At 42.1% G+C, this 23,182-nt stretch overlaps 1 long non-coding RNA gene across 1 annotated transcript in view; it reads right to left on the bottom strand.

The window, feature by feature from the left end:
• The window catches only part of LOC135982043 (uncharacterized), a 53,747-nt gene that overhangs the window by 11,821 nt on the left and 18,744 nt on the right, over positions 1-23,182 (bottom strand). Inside the window, exon 2 of the long non-coding RNA XR_010599247.1 lies at positions 21,779-21,855. This is a non-coding gene — a long non-coding RNA (uncharacterized LOC135982043). The remainder of the gene's footprint in view (positions 1-21,778; positions 21,856-23,182) is intronic.

Raw genomic sequence — 23,182 nt, 5'->3', positions numbered from 1 at the left:
AATTCTATTACTACAATTACTACTACTGTGCCTTTATAGCTGGAATGTATGGTATGTTCTACATACTGTGTGTATATTGCCTACTATTATCTCAGTGCCTTCTAGTCTTGGTCATGTAAAAAGTGTATGTCCTTTTTGCAGTACTGCTAATACTGATGTTACACCAAGTGCAAACCTTATAAACTTGTACTGGCCAAACTACTGCTAAGATTTTCAACAGGTCCTTAATGTTAAACTCCTGAATCTATAAGTAGGCATTTTAAAAATGGCCTGATTTTCAAAAGTGCTTTGGAATCAGCAGGAACTGCTGGGTGCTCCGCAGTTTAGAAATCAGGAGTGGGAGTGGGCTCCACTATATGGAAGTTCCAAACTCCCACCTCTTGTCTTGGGGTGGAGACCCTCTTACAGCATTTGGGGAGGCAGATGCTGCTGCTGATCTCTGAAGTGAGGCTCCATACAGCCCTCCTCTTTAGAACTTAGGAGCCTTGATTTTTAATGCTCATGTTTGAAAAGTTTTGTCTAGACTTTTCAGGTTGAATTCTGAACAGCTTTACACTCCCATTGTTGTGACTATATGGGGTATTAGTCAATACTAAATTTGCCCCGTTAAATACAATTTGCCAAAATCCTGTGCGAACCTCTAGCACTAATGGATTCAGTCAACTTAGCAATAAGGTCATGGAGGATAAGTTCATGGAGGAGAGGTCCATCAATGGCTATTATCCAGGATGGGCAGGGACAGTGTCCCTAGCCTTTGTTTGTCAGAAGTTGGGAATGGGGGACAGGGGATGGATCACTTGATGATTACCTGTTCTGTTCCATCTGGGACACCTGGCATTGGCCACTGTCAGAAGACAGGATACTGGGCTAGATGGACCTTTGGTCTGACCCAGTATGGCCGTTCTTTTATGTTCTAAAAACACTTATGTTCTGTAAGTATTTCTCCTGTCCTCTTTTTCAGATCTTTCACTCTATAGCACTCTAGTAATGAGACTTAATTCATGCTATGTAAAAAGTAACCAAAAATAACTGACTTCAGATTTCTTCAGCAAGTTCCTTAGTTAACGTATTACAAAATGCTCTGGCTGTTATGTATACAAAAGGCAGTACAGATCCTTTGGGACCCAAAAGGAGCCTGGGTAGGTCCTGGACCCAGGCAGCAGTGGCTTAAATCAAATCAACAAGAAAAAAAGGCAGAAGCCATAAATACAACACGATTGAGTCAAAAGGCCCTTGGTCCTCAGGGCCTCCATCTCTAGCTATCTCCCTTGTACTTCCAAGAAGTTATAAGTCTCTCAGAGGAAGCCTGGTGCTAGCTCCTCTGTCAACGAATTGTTACTCCCTCCAAGTCTCAAGCTCTTCTGCCTCTTCCTGTCTGTTCCTCCCTCTATATACTAGGCCTTGCTCTCATTAGCTACAGCAGCTGGGGGCATGTCTATAACACTTTGGGGGGTTGTGTCACCACCTGCCCTGTAACCCGGTGGTGTTTCTGTGTTGTGTAGCTCTGACACCAGCATCCTGCTTACAGCACAATGGCCTCACCTCGACTTCCACCAGTCTGGTTACTCCTTGCAGAGTGACACCAGCAGCCCCACCAGTCCCAAGTCCAGGGCTGGCCTTACCATGAGGCGAACTGAGGCAGGTGCCAGATTGTGTGGGGGGACACTAGGACCTAGTGTGTAGAAAATTGTGTCTGCTGCTGGTGCATATGTATTCTCTCTGCTCTAGATGCACAGAGATGGTGGAGTGCTGTGCTGGAGGAAGGAGGGCACAAGAGACATAACAGGCAGGCAGAAGAAAAGGTGAGAGGGAATAACAGAAAGCAGCAGGAGCTGCAGGGAGAGAGAGGAGGATGGAGGAGGAGCCTCTTATGTACCTCTCTAGCACCCCCAGGAGCCTGGACTGATTAACACCAGCTTCTCAGGGAGCTTCCTGTTTCCTGCTGCTTCACTGAACCCACTTGAGGAGAACAGGCAGTCAATTGAAGTAGTAGGAGCCAGTTAGGCCCTTAAGATGCTGATATCTTCCCTCATTGAGGCCCTGCTACCAGCCTGCTTATTTGTCCCCTTCAACTGAGTGTTGAGAGCCACTATAGCTGCCACAAAACAGCAGTCATGAGTGAAAGAAGAAAACGCCCCTCTGGGGCAGCATTCAGAAAAAGAAAGAAAGCAAAGGAAGCTTTTCTATCTAAGCAGGAAGGAGCTCTCCTGAGATGCATAGACACAAATGTTCACGGTGAGCCTTCCGGCCCCAGTGAGGATGTGAGTGGTGAGCAGATGCCTGATCTTCCAGTTAGTCAGAGTGCAGGTGATCTGGCAGCTACTTCAGCATCCATATCTCCATCTCAAATGGATGTAACCAGGCACATTCCTGAAGAAAAGTGTAAATCAGAAAAGAGTGTGGTCGAGGCGCAAGAAACAGCTGCTGCTGAGTTTAGTTCCTTAAGTCTAGATGATCCAGGACTGTGGACCCGCTTGAGCAGTAAGCTGAGGGACTTCCTTGTACTGCATGGGCCACAGCAAGTGAAAAACTTCATGTTCCCCAAAGACAATGAAAATAGAAGTTTCCATTCAACACATTACTGGCGTGAAATCCCCAATGGTGACAAAGTGAAGAGGCCATGGCTTATGTACTCAGAAACCCAGAATGCTGCATACTGTTTTTGTTGCAATTTCTTCCAGTCTAATGTTCCAGCCACATTGAGTTCTACAGGAACAAAGGACTGGAAAAATCTAGCTAGAAATCTGGCATGCCATGAGAAGGCAGCAAATCACCAGAAAGAATTCCATAGGTGGAAAGAGCTTGAGATGAGCCTAAGGCCTTGGCTACACTTGCAGCTGTACAGCGCTGTGAGGTAAACCTGTCTTCGTACAGCTGAGTAGGGAAAGCGCTGCAGTCTGTCCACACTGACAGCTGACAGCGCAGTGGTGTGGCCACACTTGCAACATTTGCAGCTGTGTTGGGAGCGGTGCATTATGAGCAGCTATCCCAGCATTCATGTGGCTGCAACGTGCTTTTCAAAACAGGGGGGAGGAGGTGGATTGTGACAGGGAGTGTGGGGGGAGAGAGAGTGCTTTTTCAAGCATGTCAGCTCTCTATTTTGCAAGTTCCGAACTCCCGGCCCCCTGCTCATTCATTTACTCACTCAAAGCAAGCTGCAAACTGTTTGCTTTTCTCTGTGGTACGAGCTTTGAAATCGGCACTTCCGCATTCCTGCAGCCGGTCACAACAATGGAGAGGATTGGCCACTTGACAAGGTGATTAGTACAGCGCTGCAAGCGTTTACACTCACACCGGTGAGTCAAAGCCACTCCGCTGCAGCTGTAATTCCTCTCGGGGAGGTGGAGTACCTGCAGCGGTGTACCCAGGGAGATACAGCGCTGTAAGTGCCCTGCCAGTGTGGACGGGGAGTGAGTTACAGCGCTGGGGGAGGCTTTACAGCGCTGTAACTTGCAAGTGTAGCCAAGGCCTTAGGTTAAAGGCCACCATAGATGATCAGCATCAAGAGAAGATTGCATCAGAGTCTCTTTACTGGCAAAATGTTCTGAAAAGGCTCATTGCCATTGTGAGAATGCTTGCTACCCAAAACCTAGCACTGTGTGGCACTTCAGATCAGCTGTATGGGCCAAACAATGGAAACTTCCTTAAAATTGTGGAGCTGATGGCTAAGTTTGATGCTGTACTCCAGGAGCATCTAAGAAGAGTCACCACCCAAGAAATATACACACACACTACCTTGGAAAAACAATTGAAAATGAGATCATACAGTTACTGGCAACAAAAGTCAAACAGAAGATTGTGGCAGATCTGAAGTCAGCAAGATATTACTCTGTTATTCTGTACTGCACGCCTGACATCAGCCATATGGAACAAATTACTTTAATGGTGCATTTTGTAACAACAACAGAACCTAGTGAAAATGTCCCTGCAATGGTGACGGTCAGAGAGCATTTTCTAGAATTTATTGACATTGATGATACTACAGGAGCTAGAATGACAAATGTGCTTCTTAAAAAGCTGGAAGATATGGGAATTGCAATAGCTGACATGAGAGGTCAGGGCTACGATAATGGTGCCGACATGAGAGGAAAGAACAGAGGAGTGCAGACACAGATCCGAGAGTTAAACCCTCAAGATTTTTTTGTCCCATGCAGTTCTCATTCATTGAACTTGGTGATCAGTGATGCAGCATCAACTTCTAGTGAGGCTGCTGATTTTTTTAAATGTAATTCAAAGCATCTATGTATTTTTCTCTGAATCAACTCATTAATGGCAAATTTGGAAGCAACATCTGGGAACATCCTCTCTGACACTAAAACCACTGAGTGCCACACGATGGGAAAGTCGAGTGGAGGTGATAAAGCCTATCAAACACCAAATTGGGAAGATAGATGATGCCATAGTTGCCATTATGGAGGATATTGCTATGACAGGAACTGTTCATGGGAGAACAGAGGTAGAGGGAAATGGAATCACCAGGAACTTACATAACTTCAAATTTTTATGTGGCTTAGTGTTGTGGCATGACATACTGTTGTAAGCAAGAGACTCAAGGTGTTGACCTTGATATATCTGGAGCAATGGAACAACTGGACAAAGCAAAGTCATACCTACAAACTTACCAGTCAGATGAGGGATTTCAAAACGTTCTGAAGAGTGCACAGAAGTTGGCAGAGGAACTTCACACTGAAGCTATTTTCCCACCCATTCAAGAATACAAGAGTCACCAAAGAAGAAGACATTTTGATTACGAGGCATGGGATAATCCCATAAGAGATCCCAAACAACAATTCAAAGTTGAATTCTATAACCCGATGCTAGATTGTGCAATACAGTCAGTTGAAGAACGTTTCATGCAACTCAAGGAACACAGCAGTATATTTGGGATGTTGTATGATATTCCAAAACTCCTCACTATACCTGAAGAAGACCTACACCAGCAATGCAGGGCACAGGAGACAGTGTTGAGATATGATGACATGTGCGATATTGATGCGAGTGATTTAGGTGATGAACTGAAAGCCCTTTCAAGATACATTTCTGCAAAGGCTTTTCTGGAATATATGTGCACAAATAAGATGACCACCCTCTTTCCAAATGCTTTTGTTGCTCTGCGCCAGTGGAGAATGCAGCTTCTCCAAGCTGAAGTTAATAAAAACATATCTACGCTCCACAATGACACAGGAGAAGCTGGTCAGCCTTGCAACCATCTCAATAGAGCATGAGCTGGCCCAGACTGTGGACCTTCAGGAAGCAGTTCAAATCTTTGCAACCAAGAAGGCACGGAAGGCACCACTTTGATTATTCAAACAGATAAAAATGCCAGTGTTTACTATGCAGATAAGAAAAGTTACATTTGCTGTTCCGGTGTATGGAAGTTAAGTGTTACTTAAAATTTTTGAAAAAGGCATTTTAAGTTGTTAGTTCTCCTTTATCGGGGTAGGTAGCAGAGCAATACCATGAGAGGAGTAGAACAGGAAGAAGGCAGAATTGAGACCTTGCAAAGTTTTGGCCCAAGTGAGGGGGCATAGGGGCATCATTTGAGCTCCCCGCCTCAGGTGCCAAAATGTTGTGAGTCGGCTCTGCCCAAGTCTCCCCAAAACCGTCTTCCCTGCAGCCTTCAGTCCCTCTCACTGGACTCTCAGAGAAGTTTTCAAGTTTGCTGCCTCCAAAGAGATGGAACATGCACACACCTGTTAGTTTGGTTGAGGATTTTACGATTCAGTTTGAAACATAGCACTGAGATGATTGTGTAATACAAGATTAAGTTTATTAATGAAGAACAGATATTTAAGTGATAATAAGTAAGAATAGAAGAGATAGGTCTGGTTACCAGTAAAACCAAACAAAACACGCTTCCTTGTGACTACAACTTACATTTCAGCAAGTTACAATCTTTGTCTAAGCAGGTTTCTCATCTATAGTCAGTTTCTAGCTGCCCAGGCCAAGAAGATCCACTCTGCATGAACTCAAAAGGTATTGCTTTCCCTTTGTCCCCTAAGTGATGGATCCCCAAAGTCTTTCAGCAGTTCCTTATATCCTGAAAGTTTATCTTTATTTTCAAAGTCTTGGGGGGCTCAGCTTTCTGTGTCCACCAGGGAGTCGACTCCATGTTAATTTTTTCAGTCTCCTGTGATTCTATAATTTCTTCCTGAAATCCCCAGCACAAATGAATAGCCAATTGTTCTTGGCCACACCTGGCTTGATTTGTAACTGAGCCAAAAAGGTGTTGGCCATTCTCCTTTGTCTGGAAAAAACCTGTTTTGCCTCCTTGGACTGTTTGCAGACTCCAAAACCTAATATCAGAGAGTATCTATAATTTCACATAGTGTCATTACATACAATTCACAGTGATATTAATGACCAGCCTGTTATTAGTTTTCAAATGATATATTAGAAGACACCTTTTAGAAAAAGGTGTGTGAGGTGTATTGAGCTGGTCAGACCAGCTGAGTTTTACTGTTACATATCAGGGAGACCCTGGCCATTAGGCATTGGCATGTGCTTAAGGTCACAGTGTCTCTTCATAATTGACATTTCTCAGCTGAATGAGGGCTTGTTTTGCAGTCTGCCACTAGGGAGGGTTCTTAACCCTTTCCTGCTTGTGTGATGTGGGGTTTGTAGACATCCATCACAGAAGCTTTATAGTGATGGTTCTTCATATCCCATGTTCCCAACCAAAAAAAGAAAAAGAAAAGAAAAGGCACCACCAAGTGGACACCGCTCAGGAGCTCAAGGGAAGAAGATTGAAACTCAATGCTAAACTTCCTGTATAGCTATGCTGCACTGGTGTACACCTCATTTTAAGCATCAATACTGGAGGTTGCATTAAAGTAATTACACTGGTGTTAAAATCCCCATTGTGTACAAGTCTTCTGGCCTGGAGTAGGTGAACTGCACAAAATAATGATTTAAGTAGACCTATCTGCTGCTTTTCTGAGATTCGTTTTCCAAGCTCCCTGCTGGATCTCTGGATTCCTTGAAAGCCTCCTGTTGCTAACCTGGTCCTGGGGAAAACCCTCAGTGGAATACATTTGACTCAGATAGGTAACCTAAATCTCTCCCGAGAGTGCATTTCCTAACTGTCTCCAAACAATAAGCCACAGTGTTACATGATTTTAACTCGAACATACACACTTAAAACCACACATATCCTTTCCTCCTCTGTCAGAGCTATAACCCAAAACTAATCACTTTGCCAAATTGCTTTACAGGAGGAATTGAACCTCCCTATTTTCTAAATTAACTCATGTTAATTAAAAGGAAATTCTTATTTCCTCTTTTATTTGACTGAGGGAAAAGTCCTTAGGCAAAATCTCTCTGGAAAAATGATCTTTTGTTTCATCACCTTCCTTCTATTGTTATTCACATTGAAATAGCAATGTCCTTCAATAATTTTCAATCCCAAAGCCCCTCTTTTAACTTCAAAAAAATCTCAGAGGAAAAGATTTGCTGCCCCCTCCCCATCTCTGCCATCCTAGCAAAATTCTGCATGTGACAGAAGGAAAACAAATTAAAGTTGCCTCACTAATTGCGACCATTCCCTAGGAGAGAAAAGGCCCCTGCCTTGACAGTCTAAGGAATACTCACTAAACTTTAGGGTGCAATTTGAGACTCAGTTGGCAATCTGAACATAGGTTCTCAGACAGACACAGTCATAGCAATCAATGGAGTAAACAGTTAAACTTCCTACAAGGTAGGCTCCCTAGAGGTGTAATGTACTGAAGGATATAACTTGCAAGCTGTTTCAGTTCACTGGATGTGTGCATATTAAATCACTCTAGTTACTGGAGACATAGGCTGATAGTGACACTTGGCAAATGTGAGTTTCATTCTGGTCTTTGAGACTGACCTTTGTACTCAGGCTGTGGTCGTATCACTGTGCATGGAGATGTCAGGCAGACGTGTCTATGTTAAAATACTCCCATTTCTACTGTAATGAATCAGAGTGCACAGGGGCATGTAAAGTGGAAAGTTCCATTCCTAATAGCTCCTTCCATATGCTGGTGGCTTCTAGGTTGTATATCCAGCAGAAAACTTTGCTGTGGTCCTATTAAAGTTTAGGCATCACCAATTCTTAACCTTCTCTGTAACAGGCAATTTCAACAAACTTTACCCCATGAAGCTGAAGAATCAAAAACTCCTTTAAAAAAAAAGTAATTAAAGCTTTTCATTTTTGTGCTTCCTGACAAGATGGTCAGAGATGGGATGGGTAAGGTGTGGGACTGAAAATACTTTCAACTGTCTCACTACTGGTCACACAGGAAGTGAAGCAGTACAGGATCAAATGCGTTGTTCATTTCAACAGCTGTGTCTTGCCCTGTTTGGAATTAGAGGCATAAGGGCTATGCATAAGTATTTAGGGAAGCAATATAAGCTGTTGCGTCCAAGGTTTCCTACAAACATGGAAAAGACACCCCCATAAACCTTGTTCCCAGAACTGGGCAGGAATGCAGTTCAGTGGTTAGAGCAGGGGCAGTGGAAGTCAGGATTACTGGCTTTTGCTCCTTCACTTTTCTGAAGCAAGTGGTCTTAGAAGCTAAAGCGGGGAAGAATAGAAACTTCTGGATTTAGCCTTTATATTGCATAAATATTAACTTTGTAGGCGGCTAGGACCCAGGTTCTCTCATAATAGCTGTAGCATATTTTTGCTATCATTCTTCCCTGGGACGATATAGAGAGGATGTGATGTGAAAAGCTTAGGCCCCTCTGTGCCCTATTCACTGTATACACTGATAATATAACAGATTTTTTTGTAAATCTCAAATCACTCACATCCTATTCTTTAGTAAGCCCCATGTGTTACAACCTTCTGTTTCCTCAAGCTACAGACAAATCCTATTAGAAGGAGTGGATTAAACTGGGCCTTGACAGATCTGTGCAATTCACAGATTGAAAGGGACAAATTTTCACATTATACTGAATAATGCTACACCATGATCACATTAAGGTTACATGATTTCAAAGCTTTCAGGTACAACAGTTTTCACACACACATGAAAACAGGTAAATTATGCAACTAAAAACTCAAACGGTTTTCCTTTTTGCTGTGAACAGCCATCTAAAGTATATGCAATAGAAAAAAACACTCCAAATGCAGACTGTGTTAATGGGAATTGGCAGATAAATGGCAGCTACCCCAACAGACAGCAACAAATAAGGGTCTGATTTCATCCTCTGGCTCCATGCACCAAGGGGATCCTCCTCATATGGATCGGCCTCTACCCATATGGAATGTGGGGGGGAGAGGGTAGGTCTGAAACCTCCACAGAAGAATTCCACTCACCCTTTCCTTAGGCCGCATAGAGGATGAACATGGGAAAAGGGGAGTGTAGTGTATAGGATAGTATCCCTTTAAATATGTTGTGAGCCATCTAGTGGTGCTCACTGTGTTCTGTGCGTTAGTAGCTGTCAGAGCAGCAGTATTTATGAAGCGAGGTCTTGCATGTTTGTGTGATTTCTTCATCTTTTTAGTGTGCAAATTGAAAAAAAGACATAATTGGTGACAAGGATGAGATCCTAATCCAAGAATACAGTGGAATACAAAATGACTGCAGAGGCCAGTTTAAAGTGGATCTAAAAGAAAACTGTGTCCTGCAGCTCTGGAAATGTAAGTAAATTGCTCATAAGAAGAAAAAAGGGATATCATAATTGCTGTATCAATGGAGACAGCAACTAAAGATGCCAGAGAACTGCAGCAGCAGCAGCAGCATGTAATCTGTGCAACAAATTGGAGAGTCAAACAGAAAACACACCATAATATCATGCAAAGACCATGTGCTTTCATTGTGGGAAATAATAACCCAGGGTTTCTCAAACAGGGGTCGCCGCTGGTGTAGGGAAAGCCCCTGGCGGGCCGGGCCGGTTTGTTTACCTGCCCCGTCCGCAGGTCTGGCTGATTGCAGCTCCCACTGGCCGCGGATCGCTGCTCCGGTCCAATGGGGGCTGCTGGAAGCGGTGGCCAGTAAGTCCCTTGGCCCGCGCCGCTTCCAGCAGCTCCCATTGGCTCGGAGCAGCAATCCGTGGCCAGTGGGAGCCGCGATTGGCCGGACCTCTGGACGGGGCAGGTAAACAAACCGGCCCGGCCCGCCAGGGGCTTTCCCTACACAAGCGGCGCCCCTGTTTGAGAAACCCTGTAATAACCCAATGCAAATGGAAACCGAATGGAAACTCCAACAAAATGGGGCACACAGAAAATGTGTCACCCTCCCCCCAAATCATCACAACCATTACCTGACATGGGGTGACTGGCCCTTGATGGTAAGATTGGGTCACTGCACTTGTGCCTGCTCAGCACACCTCTTAAGATAATTAATTAAGCCCAGAGCAAGGGCATTTCCTTTCCTAGTACCTATTGTGGCTCCAGAAAAATGGTGGGCCTAAGCCTGCCCATAACTAAAGGCCCTTCCCCTTAGCTGAGGCGAGAGGGGATAGTGAACCCAGGCCACACCTGAATACTAGGCACAACAAATGAAAAAACAAGGATGGGAGTGAAGGCCATAGGGTGAAAATCAGGTAGCAGAAATGGGACACCAAGCAGAGAGCCCCCGGCAGTACCCAGTGTTCCTCAGAGTACCCTTCCAGTAAGGGAGCTTAATTGTGGTGATTAAGCCCAGGTGTAGCGAGGAAGGGGGCAGGAAATACATAAAGGGAGCTAGAAACTCAGTAAGAGGGACATTGCAGAGAAGGAAGGCCTCCCCTATAGAGAGAGACTGACAGGGAGCTGGTCAGGCTGGAGGGGGAGAGTTCCAAAATAAGGAAGCTTGCTACAGGGCTAGAAAGGGACCAACTAGGAGCAAAATAGGTTCCTGTAGAAGGGAAGGCCTGAAGAGGTGGTTTAGGGAATTTGGTGAGGTCCTGCTGGAAGAAGGGAGTAGGCTGATAAGACTGAGGAAATTGACCTTAGCTTATCCACAGTGCTGATTCTCCCTCACTTAAATTCAGCAGCAGTCTTTTCAACAAAAACCTGTGGCATATGAAGGGGAATCATTCCCCAGCACTGCCACCAGTCCTGATTTCCTTTAGGGTCAAGCCCCTCTTATGGAGGTACTTGCTCATGGGTCTGATTTCATTCTTCTCCATTTTTCAGATCTTTTGCACAGATCAAAAACTGGTTACTGATTTAAAAAAACAAACAAACAAAAAAAACACTGAAATATCAGCAGTTTGAACTGTGAAATCTGTTGGGCCCTAGCATGTCATTGAATAGGTCAGGCTAGATTCTTTCTGAATGACTGCTACTTCTCAGAGTAAGCTATCTCTCAGGCCTAATTTGTATCATGTTATATATTTAGTGATAGTTGTGATAGTAATGCATTTGTAACTTTTCATATCCTTTTATTTTATAATATATAAATATATTAAAGGAGGGAGGAGTATGCAGACTATAGGAAAGAGCAGTATCCCTTTAAATAGTTTGTGAGCACTTGGGTGGTGCTCACTGTTTTATGCTGCAAGACACCAGACAGAGCTGCAGTATGAATATAGCTAGTTCTTGCATTTTTGTGTAGCATGAGTAAGCATAGTTATTTTGGACCCAACTGTGCCTCTGTAGTTTCTTATTATTTGTGTTATGTAAAAAGCAAAAAACTACAAGGAATAGTTAGGGAGGGGTGGATGTACTGGGATGAGGGCAATGTGGGTGAATATGGTCTATCACCAGCCCTTTGGAGATTAGAGAGAAGTTATAGGCTATATTCATTTTGCTGCAGACCCTCCACCATGATGGTAAAACCCCTATTGAAGGGGGCCCTGGGGATAGCTGTGGCCAAGGGAGTCCTGAGAATGGAGAAGGATTGTTGCAAAAGATGGTCCTGTGGCCCTAGGGATCTCTGAGATTCACAGGATTTGTAGCCAGATCCTTAGTTTCTTCTATGTGCGGAGGAACCTCCCCTCACTCCTAGTGGAAGATTGCAGAGGAGACTTGCTGGGGAGACCCTGCCATCTTTGTGTATTACCAGATAGAGGAACAATCTGGCCCTTGTATTGGGGTGGGAGAAGTTTGAATAGGTGACCATCAGCACAATTCATTTAAATACCTAACAGTAAATCCTTCCCCATATTTATCGCAATCCACAAAGAGCTTTCAAAATGGGATGAATAGTCACAGTTCTGTAGCTGCAATGTAAGTATGCAACACCCACAGATAAAATGGAATTACCCAAGGATGCAAAACAATCAGTATATGAAAATTAATAGCCTCCCACTCCTGTCAGTTAAGAATGAATCCCCAAAGGGGGAAGTAGATCATTTTGTTAGGTTCTTTTTGGTAGCCATTTGCTTCGCCATTGCATCAGTCTGGCACATATGTGCAAGGAAGCAAGTTACTATCTATCTTTGAATGTGTATACTAATTCTCAGCTATAATGTTGCATTAGTGTATTTTTACTGTATGTATTAATATCAGTGTATTTATAGTAACTATATATGCCTGCCAGCTGAGGTTCTGGCCTTCTGTGTTTACCCATATGGAAGTGTGTCATGGGCATGCATGCATACTCGCTGTAAAAAGGTAAATAAATTACATTTATATGCAGTCTGTGGTTTCTATGATAGTGACAACAGAGCCTGGGAGGAAGAGAGGAGAGTGGTACTGAGAAACCTAAGCATCTAATTGCAGAAAGCCATTCGTTAGTACCAGCAGGAGCAGCAATGAGCTGATTTTTCATGTTGTTTTTTCCACTGCTTCACTTTTGATTTTTCAGCCCCTCATGTATTTTTATACAAGGAAAAAAATATAAATAACTCTCTATAAGTCAAGAGACAAAGCACAAATCGAATGTTAAAAGCAGGAACAGAAAGCTCAAACCAAGAGGCTTCCTTCAATGCTTGGCAGTGAGAAAATGTTTTGCAAGTATTTAGGAGTGGAAGGATTAGATTCTTATTAGTAGATGTTGGTGAACATGGATTTCACCATACACAAACTGAAAAACATTTCCATCTAATGAAATTTACAGACAGGCAAAATAAGAAAAATGATGCTTGAGAACTTAGAGTTTGATTTAAGGATATTTATGAAACGTTTTAACGTGATGTTGAAAATTTGTATTGTTTTATAAAGCTTTAACTTTGTGAAACTCAATGTCTGCCTTTAACTACTGGTAATTATTACCTGGCAGCTCCCCCAATAATTTTCTGCAACTGAAAATTTTAAATGATAAAAATTGAAAAAATGCTTTAAAACAAACTGATATTATGAGCTGAAATTATATTTAAAAAAACGAATTCTGCCAAGCCTACAACTATTGCTGGCCCACCAAAGAAAAAGTCAGGAACATATGGTTCATGTGCCTAGAAGTGCTTTTTCTAAGCTATTTTTCTTCCTTAGGGCTGCAGCCACGAAAATGACTACTTGAGAAGTGCCTGGAACTATTCCAGTACATATCCTTTGCCATGAAGCCTACAAAAAAAAGTTAATAGTGATTTCAGCTGGTGTGCTGTGACCACTGCCTATCATGCCAGCCAGTATTGTCACATTTCCTTTTACTCCCGTCTGTTGTACCCACCTCTTGTCTCTCATATTATAGATTATAAACTCTTTGGGGCAGTAGACCATTACCCTATTTGCACAGTGCCTAGGACATTGGTGCTCTGATCCATGACTGATAAGCCTATCTTCTTGCTATTTTCCTAATGGCCTGAAGATATTAGCCCAAATTCACCCTGTGTGTAACTCCATTTAAAGTAAAGGGAAGGCACCAAAAGGGAGTTTGGCCTGCAGTGAATTTTAGCTAAAAAATACTCCAACTCCATAGTGTCCGGACCTTGTGATCCAGCTCCCCAAAAAGGCACAATCCCCACAATAATAATGTGGGGAGTAAGCAAGAGAACCACATCCTGTTACTTATTGGAAGAGGATACAGAGGCAGTGCCCCTCCAACTGGAGGTGTTTGTTACCTAATGCTGCCCCGTGTTTCATAAGCGGACAGAACAGACACATCCCTGAGTTTCCCAGTATTGCCAGTCCCAAGCACTCACAACTCATGAGATTTTTAAGAAGAGTTAAATTGTGTGTGTTTATTTGACTGGTGGTTTTCTAAGCCTCGAGAGTGCACAGGGGTCATGTTTTCAAGCTTTTCTCAGGAAAGCTAAAAACTTTTTTAAGATGAAAGCTGAGAATCTCACACTCACAACCAGGGCCAGCTTTAAGCCGATTCCCCGGAATGGGGCACCGCACCTAAGAGGGCCCCGCAATGTCTGGGGCTGCTGGCGGAACAAAAAAAAGAAGCCGCGTCCTGCTTCCCCTCCCTCCCTCCAGCTCTTGCGCCGCCATACAGCTGATCAGTGCAAGCCTGGGAGGGAGGGGTGAGGAGGAGGAATGCACGTGCTTGGGGAAGAGGCGGGGCCAGGGTGGGGATTTGGGGAGGGATCCAATGGGGCAGCGAGGGGGTGGGGCTGGGGCGGGGCCAGGGTGGGGATTTGGGGAGGGATCCAATGGAGCAGGGAGGGGGCGGAGGGCGAGACAATTCGCGTACTGACATGGGGCCCCGCACCTGCTAAAGCCGGCCCTGCTCACAACGGTCTAGGAGCTGGGGCTTTAAGAAAAAAGCACCAAATATCAAAAGTACTTCCCGAGCTCAGGATCCTTCCTGTAGGAGGTGGGATGGGTGGGAGCTGTCTGTTGTGTTTGTCTAGGAACATTCATTCATCCAGTCAGCAAAATAGCAACTGAAGAGTAGGGCTGACTAGCGGACCACACTGCTGTTTTGTGAGAGCTTGTGAGGTTTAAAATTTGGGTTTTGTCCCAGTGCAGTATAAAAACCAATTGAATGTTGTTTCAGAAATAGAATTGTGTTGAAAAAAGTTGTTGTTTTTTAAAAATCTAAATATGATCTTTTCAGTTTGGGACTAGAGAAGTGGGTATGCACCCTGATGGTTTAGATATTGGCCTAGAATAAAAGAAACCAAAGTTCACTTCCCTGCTCTGCTTGAGTCAGTGGCATCTAGGATTTAAAAAAAAAAAAACCCTCACATCTGAAATCAGCTAGAGTAGAGAATTGAACCTGGATCTCCCACATCCCAGTTTAATGTCCATGTCACAAGGATAGAGAATTCATGTTTCAATGAAATTCAGTTAAGTCAAAAATGCTCCAAGCAGCTCTACTGCAGAGCCATCATATTGGCTGTTTGTGATGCTGACAGATGAGCTCAGGCCAGAGCCATAGGCCAATTCAGTTGTGTGTGAATATCAAAAGGAGTTAAATATATTAGTATATATTCAGGCCAATTCACTTGTGCTAATAGAGATCAAAGGCAATGTTGATTGCATTGTTTTCACCTATCTATATCCTGTTGTTTACTATTACATTACATTTACATTATGCATGCCTGGTAATTAAATAACCCTGTAAGAGTGTATTCAGGTGTTAGAACTTCATGAAAACTAATGGAATGTTACTTGTATCGCTTTCACTTATCTATTCTTATTATAATATAATGGCAAGTGTATATCCCTGTAACAAAATAACTCATCAAATGCAAATGAAGAAGAGTGCTAAATTCAAAGCAATTGGCCATTGTGTGAGTAAAAACACTTATCAGATTGTTATCTGGAGAAGAAGCTATAAATACTGATTCAAAGGAAGATCCTTTATCTCTGAACTGTTTGGGTTCTAACAGGGCAGAATAACTGAACGAGAAGACAGAGATTCCCCAGAATTATTCTGGGTGGCTCTGGGAGAAACTTTTGTGAAACTGGCAGCCTGTTACATTACTGCTACTATTTGGAGTTACAAACTGTGATTTACCTGTTATTATATTTTACCTGCTTTAACCTCTTAATTACTTTCATTCTTTTTCTTAGCTAATAAACATATAGTTAGTTTACTATAGAATTGGGTGCCAGTGTTGTCTGCTGTAAGGTCCAGAGTACCAATTGATCTAGGGTGAGTGACTGGCCCTTTGGAATTGGGAGCGACCTGCTGTGGTGTGATTTTAGGTTTAAATAAACTTTTATCACAAAGTTCAGTTTGTCTAGGGTACAAGATAGTTACCAGCCTATCTTGCCACCTATCTGTGACTTTATGGTAAGACTGGTATAGTAATCCAGGTGTTCATATTTGTTACTGGCTTAGTGAAATCTAATTATAGAACATACCACCAGTTTGGGGGTGTCTGCCCTTGTTTTCTGACAGTCATCACTGAAATAGGCACTCACAGTGGTGAGCCACTCCAGACAGTGTGACCATGTTCCCAAACTACTCTATATCATACATTAATCCTCAGCATAAAACTACTATTCTGGAAAGAACCAAGACAGGTGTAACAAGCATGGTGCAGCTCACAGCTGAGCTATGTTGATGATCTACATCAGTTAATTTGCATAGCACTGATCTACACTATCAGTTTCTCACTTTCATGAGCATGAAAGCTCACTACCTGTTTTTAAACAATAACCAGTACTTAGTGAACATTATAGTGTCGAATTGCATGCTTCTAGAGTTAAGAGATTAAAATGTGACTGATTATAGAAAAAACAAAAACATTAAAAATATACGTATCTAGCATAATGCCATTCTACAGAGCCGATGTTGCTGATACTGTACATCTATAATCTTACCAACATTCCATATAGGTGTTCAGAAAACACAAGTGATCACTCTGAGACATATACCTTGATGAGCTCTGTTGTACACATACATTTTCCTTTTTCCAAAGAGAATTTCTCTTAGACAATTGTGATGGGAGCTGGACAGTCGTGCTGTATCCCCATAGGTGTTATTTAGTACTTTAAGTAAGTACTAGCTGCAACTCAACATATGGTACACTAGCTTTGGGTTATATTTTTTTCCTCAAAACTATCTATTAAAGATGATTAATACTCTCCATTTTCAGGCCAAAAAGAAAAACAAAACAGAAAATACTACAATAATGTAATGTATTTGGACTCAGTTAAAAACTTTGTCTTTTTAATATTCTTAACTTGGTGGGCTGATTCTTATTTACACAAATTTAGCTGTGTAAAAACAGCTGTAATTACACGTGATGCTTCATTTGTTTGTTTCCTGAAAATTTAATGTATCAGCGAAAGGACAAAAAATTAGAGAGAGGAAAAATTAGAGAGAGAGAGAGAGAGGGCTGGAACGTGGGTCTGCTACTCAATTAAGAGTGAAGAACTGAGAATGCAGGGCCAGATTCTGACTTACCCTAAGGCCATTTGACACTGGTGGACTGGTGTAATGGATCTTGTGTGAATTACAATCCATTTAATACATTTCCTAAATGGTCTACTGGTTAACCACAACTAAAATACTGGCTTCACTACATTCTTTGTTAGCATTATACGATTCAATGCAAAAGAAATAGTAATACCCATATATTTATATGCTGTATATTGTAAACATAATCAAGAGCTACATTTTTATTTTTATTTTTATCTGAGGCACATATAAAAAGCCATTTCAATTTTAGTCCCTTTTTCAAGAAAAAGCAAGACAACCCATAACCTTACTCATCTATGTCCTGTGGCAAATGTCTGAAGAAAGATTATCCTCAAACTGCACCCTAAAAAGTGAGAAAACTGATGACAAAGCTAAGAAAGACATGAGTTGCGAGTTACAAAGGCAGAAGATGCTGCATGGAGAACTAGCAGAGGCGTCTCAGATGTCTTCATGTCTTCAGAGGTAGCCCTGCATAGAACACATTGCAGTCATCCAGTCTAGAGGTGAGAAGGGGCAAATTTCAATTGAATCTCCCTTGTTCTTTGTATGTCATTTTTCTTCTTAGATGTAAAGGATCTTTGAGGAAGAGACATGGCTTCACATATTCGTATAGTGTCCACCACTGGCTGGGTGCTACCATAATAAGATAATTATGAATAATGGCTTACTGTTGTAAGCTGTTGTTGTGAGGTCTGAATTTAAAAGAGTAGCAACACTTCTCTAAATGCAGATATAAGAAAAGATGCTTCCGGCCAGTAATACTAATAGAGACTGTAGATTCAGGAGCATCACCAAAATATGAGCCCTCTGGCAAAATTGCAGATAACTCCTCAGTAATCATGGCAAGAACCATCACCACCAGGTCCTTCCCTGAAAACTCCCCCCTCCCACAATGTCCAGCTGTCCACATGGGGTCTTGGCCTATTTGCTCTAACTCAGATCCCTGTCTTGTCCAGTCACTTGGAAAAGCACAGTCCAGAACTGCATCATCCTGCTCTGATGAGAAAGAGGCAGAGCTGTGTCTCATCTACTTACTAATGACGCTGCAACTGACTCACTAGCTCCTGGGCAACCAGGAGGAGGTGACAAAAGAGAACCTTGTGGAACCCCACACAAGAGAGTACTAGTGTAATGAATCATCTCTGAGAACCATGAGTGCTCGTTAAGCTTGATGAGTTATCCCTCACCCTGAGTACCTGAGGCTCCATGTCAATCTACCAGGGCTCAGCCAATCCACAGGCCAAGGTCTAACCAGGAGACCCCAACGCCAGGGATATGGGCTCCCAATGAGAGCAGCTACTCCAGTCAACTCAATAGCATTACCCCCTGGAAGTATCCCCCTCTGCCTGGTCATTCTGACAGACTGTGCCCGTGTCTGCTGCTACCCCAGTCCCAGACCCAGACCCAGCTTGTGCTTACTCCTGCTCCAGCCTTGTTCCAACCCCATTCTTGATTCCTGCTCTGATCCCTGACTCCAGTCCAGCCTGACCACTAGACCTGACCACTGCTGTTCCAATCATCAGACATGACTGCTGCTGCTCAGTTTCTGAGGTAAAGAGCCAGGTAAAGACAAGCAGCTGCAAAACCACCCTCTGGGGTCAGTCAGAGAGAAAAGAAGGGAGTACAGCTTCCATGTAGCTATCAACTGTAGCTAGAGGCTGCAGGCAAAAATAGATAAACCTTCAGCTAATGATATCAAAGACTGAAAAAAAAAATCTAAAGGATAAGCATGAACATTCAACCATTGTCCATAATTAGTGGGAGATAATCAACTGAACTAGTATAATCTCTGTGCCATTCCAAGACTTAAAGTCAGAGTGAAAAGGGACAAAGAACTCTAAGTACTCCTTATGACAACACGACTTTCTCCATAAAGGGAAAATTAGAAATAGGGTAACAGACTGCACAATTGTTATCTTGAAGAGATGGCTTCTTGAGTAAGAGCCTAACTACTGCTCATTTGAGGGATGCTAGTACTTTACCCTTTTCAGAGAGACAATTAACAAGCTCCTTTGTCAGGAGACCATTTTAGCTTTTACAAACCACAAAGGGTGTAGGTTCAGCTGCAGGTTGCAGAAAGAAGTTTAAATTCTACCAGAGAAGATGCCACATGTATATATACCTGAATGTGCTCAAACTTGGCCACAAAAAAATGGATGTGAAAAGTGTCTATTTCTGACCCAGATATCATAGTCTGGGAACCACTCAGAACATAGATATGATTACTAAGTAGATAATGCTTGGAAACCACCACATCTATGGCCAGAGACAAAAGATTATTATAATGTTCTGCCATGACAATGACAAACTGGGCTTCCAGCCATAATAATAATAATACACCTCTACCCCGATATAACGCTGTCCTTGGGAGCCAAAAAAATCTTACTGCGCTATAGGTGAAACTGCATTATATTGAACTTGCTTTTATCCACTGGAGTGTGCAGCCCTGCCCCCCCAGAGTGCTGCTTTACCACGTTATATCTGAATTTGTATTATATCAGGTCACGTTATATCGGGGTAGAGGTGTATATGGAGATATACCTATCTCATAGTACTGGAAGGGACCCTGAAAGGTCATTGAGTCCAGCCCCCTGCCTTCACTAGCAGGACCAAGTACTGATTTTGCCCCAGATCCCTATGTGACCCCCTCAAGGATTAAGCTTACAACCCTGGATTTAGCAGGCCAATGCTCAAACCACTGAGCTATCACATCCCTCCCCAAAGTATTCTCTCTCAATCCTGAAATCCAGTTGGGTCCATCAGCCTCTGTGGGTGGACCACTTAACTAGATCCTCCACCCAAATGGAAGCAATGGTGAGCCCTGACTTCAAACTTTACCCAGGCCTAGGTGTAGAGAGAAAAATTGGCCAGGATGGGTTCCTGGTTGTTCTGGCAGACATATAAGATCACAAACCAACTCCTGAGAGTTCACATGGCATGGATATTGAAGTCATCCAGAATAATAAGCCAAGATGACATACACGCACCCTCCCCAAGGCTGGACAAACACTCAGTCAGGAATGCAGAGGTTCAATAGGGTGTCTGGCACATGCAAACTATTCCCAACTTTGCCCCACCTTGGTTCTCACACACAAGCACTCTCCAACTGTATGGTGTGGGTGGGTGTTTTTTTCCTTCTGAACTAGTAATCTCTTACATCTGAAATCATATGTAAGTGACATTGCAAGAGCACCTGTCTAACACTTAGATATTTTATTTCCTTACAGAATGTTTTACATTCCACTTTTGGAAAATAACTAAACAGTTATTATTAGGATCCATTTATTAGAGAGTCTTTATGCTGTGTTTTAAAACTCCTTTTAAAATGTGCTGCAATGCCCCTGTATTTGAAGAAAAAAATAAACACGAGCCTCACTTGAACAGGAAAATGTGCAGGGTTGTTGTAGCCATGTTGGTCCCACTATATTAGAGAGACAAGGTAATGTCTTTTATTGGACCAACTTCTGTTGGTGAGAGACAAACTTTCAAGCTTACACAGAGCTCTCCTTCAAATCTAGGGAAAGAAGATAGGAATAGGGAAGTGTTGGCAGATGTAGAATCTGAATATTCAGTAAATACTGAGCAGAAACAGTAAGTCTCTGTGTGGGTTTGTATGTGTGTGTTAATTATACTAATTAAAATTAGAACTTCCACCATTAAAGTTTTCCGCAGCTGTGTAGTGCTAGCTGCTATTGTTAGTGTACACAGAAAATACTCCAACAGAGGGCACTAAGAATTACTCATGAGCTGAACGCCCACACAGTCTTGTCACATTAGAAAGACTGCAGACAGCATAACTAATAAAGTTATTGTTCTCTTTTGAAAGAATAATAGCATGTTTGAAGAGAGCATATTAACCCTGTTGTAGAGTATTGATTGCATTTGGTAGTAAAGGAAATGAAACAACAAAGACAGTCTTTTAATTCTTACCATTTGCTCTTGCAAGTTTTAGTCTGTGCCAATTTACACCTATATCTGAGAACACTGAAAATGTATCACTCATAACCATAAAGACAGTGTTATTTTCATAGGCATTGTTTCAGCAGCTTGATGCTTTTAAGAAAGGATGTGTACTTTAACTTGAGGACATAACTATGGACAAGAAAGAAATCCTCATCTGGAACTACCCTAAAGCCAATTTGTCTTTTCTTTTTTAAAAAATAAATAAAAAAGGACAAGGACACACACACACACACATACGTCAAGTCAATACACATGTCAGAAGATGTCAGGATGATTAGGTCTAGAGATTTTCAATTTAGAGCATGTTACAAGAAACATGATATAATTATTATTGCAATCTCCCAGGAAATACATTAATTCTATACCAGTGCAGTAGTAATGAGCAAAGTAGTGTCTTCTGCAACCATTTTCAGATGTTTTTTACACACACATACACACACACACAATGTAATACCTCTTTATAAAAAAGAAAAGTTCCAAGAGAATGAAGCAAACATTTGGGATTGTTTTGAGATTTAACTTTTTAAAATGTTTAATAGGCTTCCCATTTATTCATCAGTATATAATGCAGTGGTGGTCAGGTTAAAATAACTAGATTCAGTTACTCACAACAAATTTATTAAAAGTTAACAAAAACAATATAAAATAATACTTACTTTATGCTAGAGTGCAAATTTAAAGGCCAGAAGATGTTTGAATCAGCAGAGTGGTGACTGATGGACATTTCATACATCTGTTAGATATATATCAATATATAACAATCAAATAAAGTTTTTACTTTTAATGAACATCATTTGAAATCATCCCTTGTGCAGTGATCTAGTATATATAAACTCACTCACCTTTTCTTGAAATACTGCTTTTAAGAGTATGATTCCTTGTAGTTTTATTTCCATCCCTTTCTATAAGACTATCTGTAAAGACCTTTGGCATCTCATCAGCCAAACAGCAGATGGAGAAATGCCTTCCTATGTGCTCTGTCAAGGGAATTGCAAGTTTAGGTGGGGTTTTAATAGACATTGAGGATTTACTGACATGCCATAGATTGCATGCCTTCATTCTACCTATTATTTGTGCCTTTCTCTTTTAATGGAAGTGAAAACAATTACAGTGCAGAAAAGATACAGCTTTTCTTTGTGTGTATCATACCAAACTCTGAATAGCCTGACAAAGGAAAAATGAAGTCTTTTGCTGAGCTGATAGAAAAGTTTACCAGCATCAAGAAAACTTCAGTATGCTAATGGCAATTTTATTAAATCATAAAATATATCTGTAAATGAGCACTGGTTTTCTGATAAAGATGGTCTTGAGAACCAAAGAATCTGCATATTTCAGCAAGGCATGTGAAATGCAAAGGATACCATAAGTAAGCTTCACTAGACCTGGTATCCAAATTGCAAGAGTTTCAGAAAATCAACATAGCTATTTCAGAAAGTCAGCATATTTATAGCTTCACTTACAGGTACTGCATATGAAATAGCAGACAATGAGGTAGCAAAGATATTTCTCACACAGCCATAAAATAGATTCACTAAAAGACTTTCCCAAATGGACTAGATATTCCTAATTATATAAAAGAGGCAGGAAGAGTTTTCCCATGGTTGCTGCAGATGAAGAGATGTCAGGGATGAAATCATTCTTTTGCCTGCATCCCCAAACTGGAAGGGTACCTTTTTATAAAACTGTGTATCTGATCAGCTAGACACTGGGGGACAACTTTTCAAAGAATTAATTGTCCACTTGTTGGAGGTCACTTTTCTGTGCTCCCAGAAAGCTGCCAAGTTTCTAAGGCAAGTTGAAAATTTGGCCTGTCAGGAGCATGTCCAGTGTCCAGGCATGCACAAGTGTCACGGGCACTATAACAAGGATAGCCACCTCCTTAGCACCCTCTTGTGCCAGAGGTCACTCTGCAGCACCGGGTCTCTGTTCCCCGCTCTTCAGGGCCCCTTTAGAACTGCATGTAGGCTTCTCTGGGTTAACACCATCTCTGCCTGGGGCTGGCTTAATAACAGAAACAGATCAAAACAGTCCTCAGGGTCCCAAAATAAAGCCCATTCCCA

Source organism: Chrysemys picta, chromosome 3, assembly GCF_011386835.1.
Source record: "Chrysemys picta bellii isolate R12L10 chromosome 3, ASM1138683v2, whole genome shotgun sequence".
Lineage (NCBI taxonomy): Eukaryota > Metazoa > Chordata > Testudines > Emydidae > Chrysemys > Chrysemys picta.
Note: the sequence above shows the minus strand (reverse complement) of the source record. Positions and strands in the feature narration are given on the sequence as shown.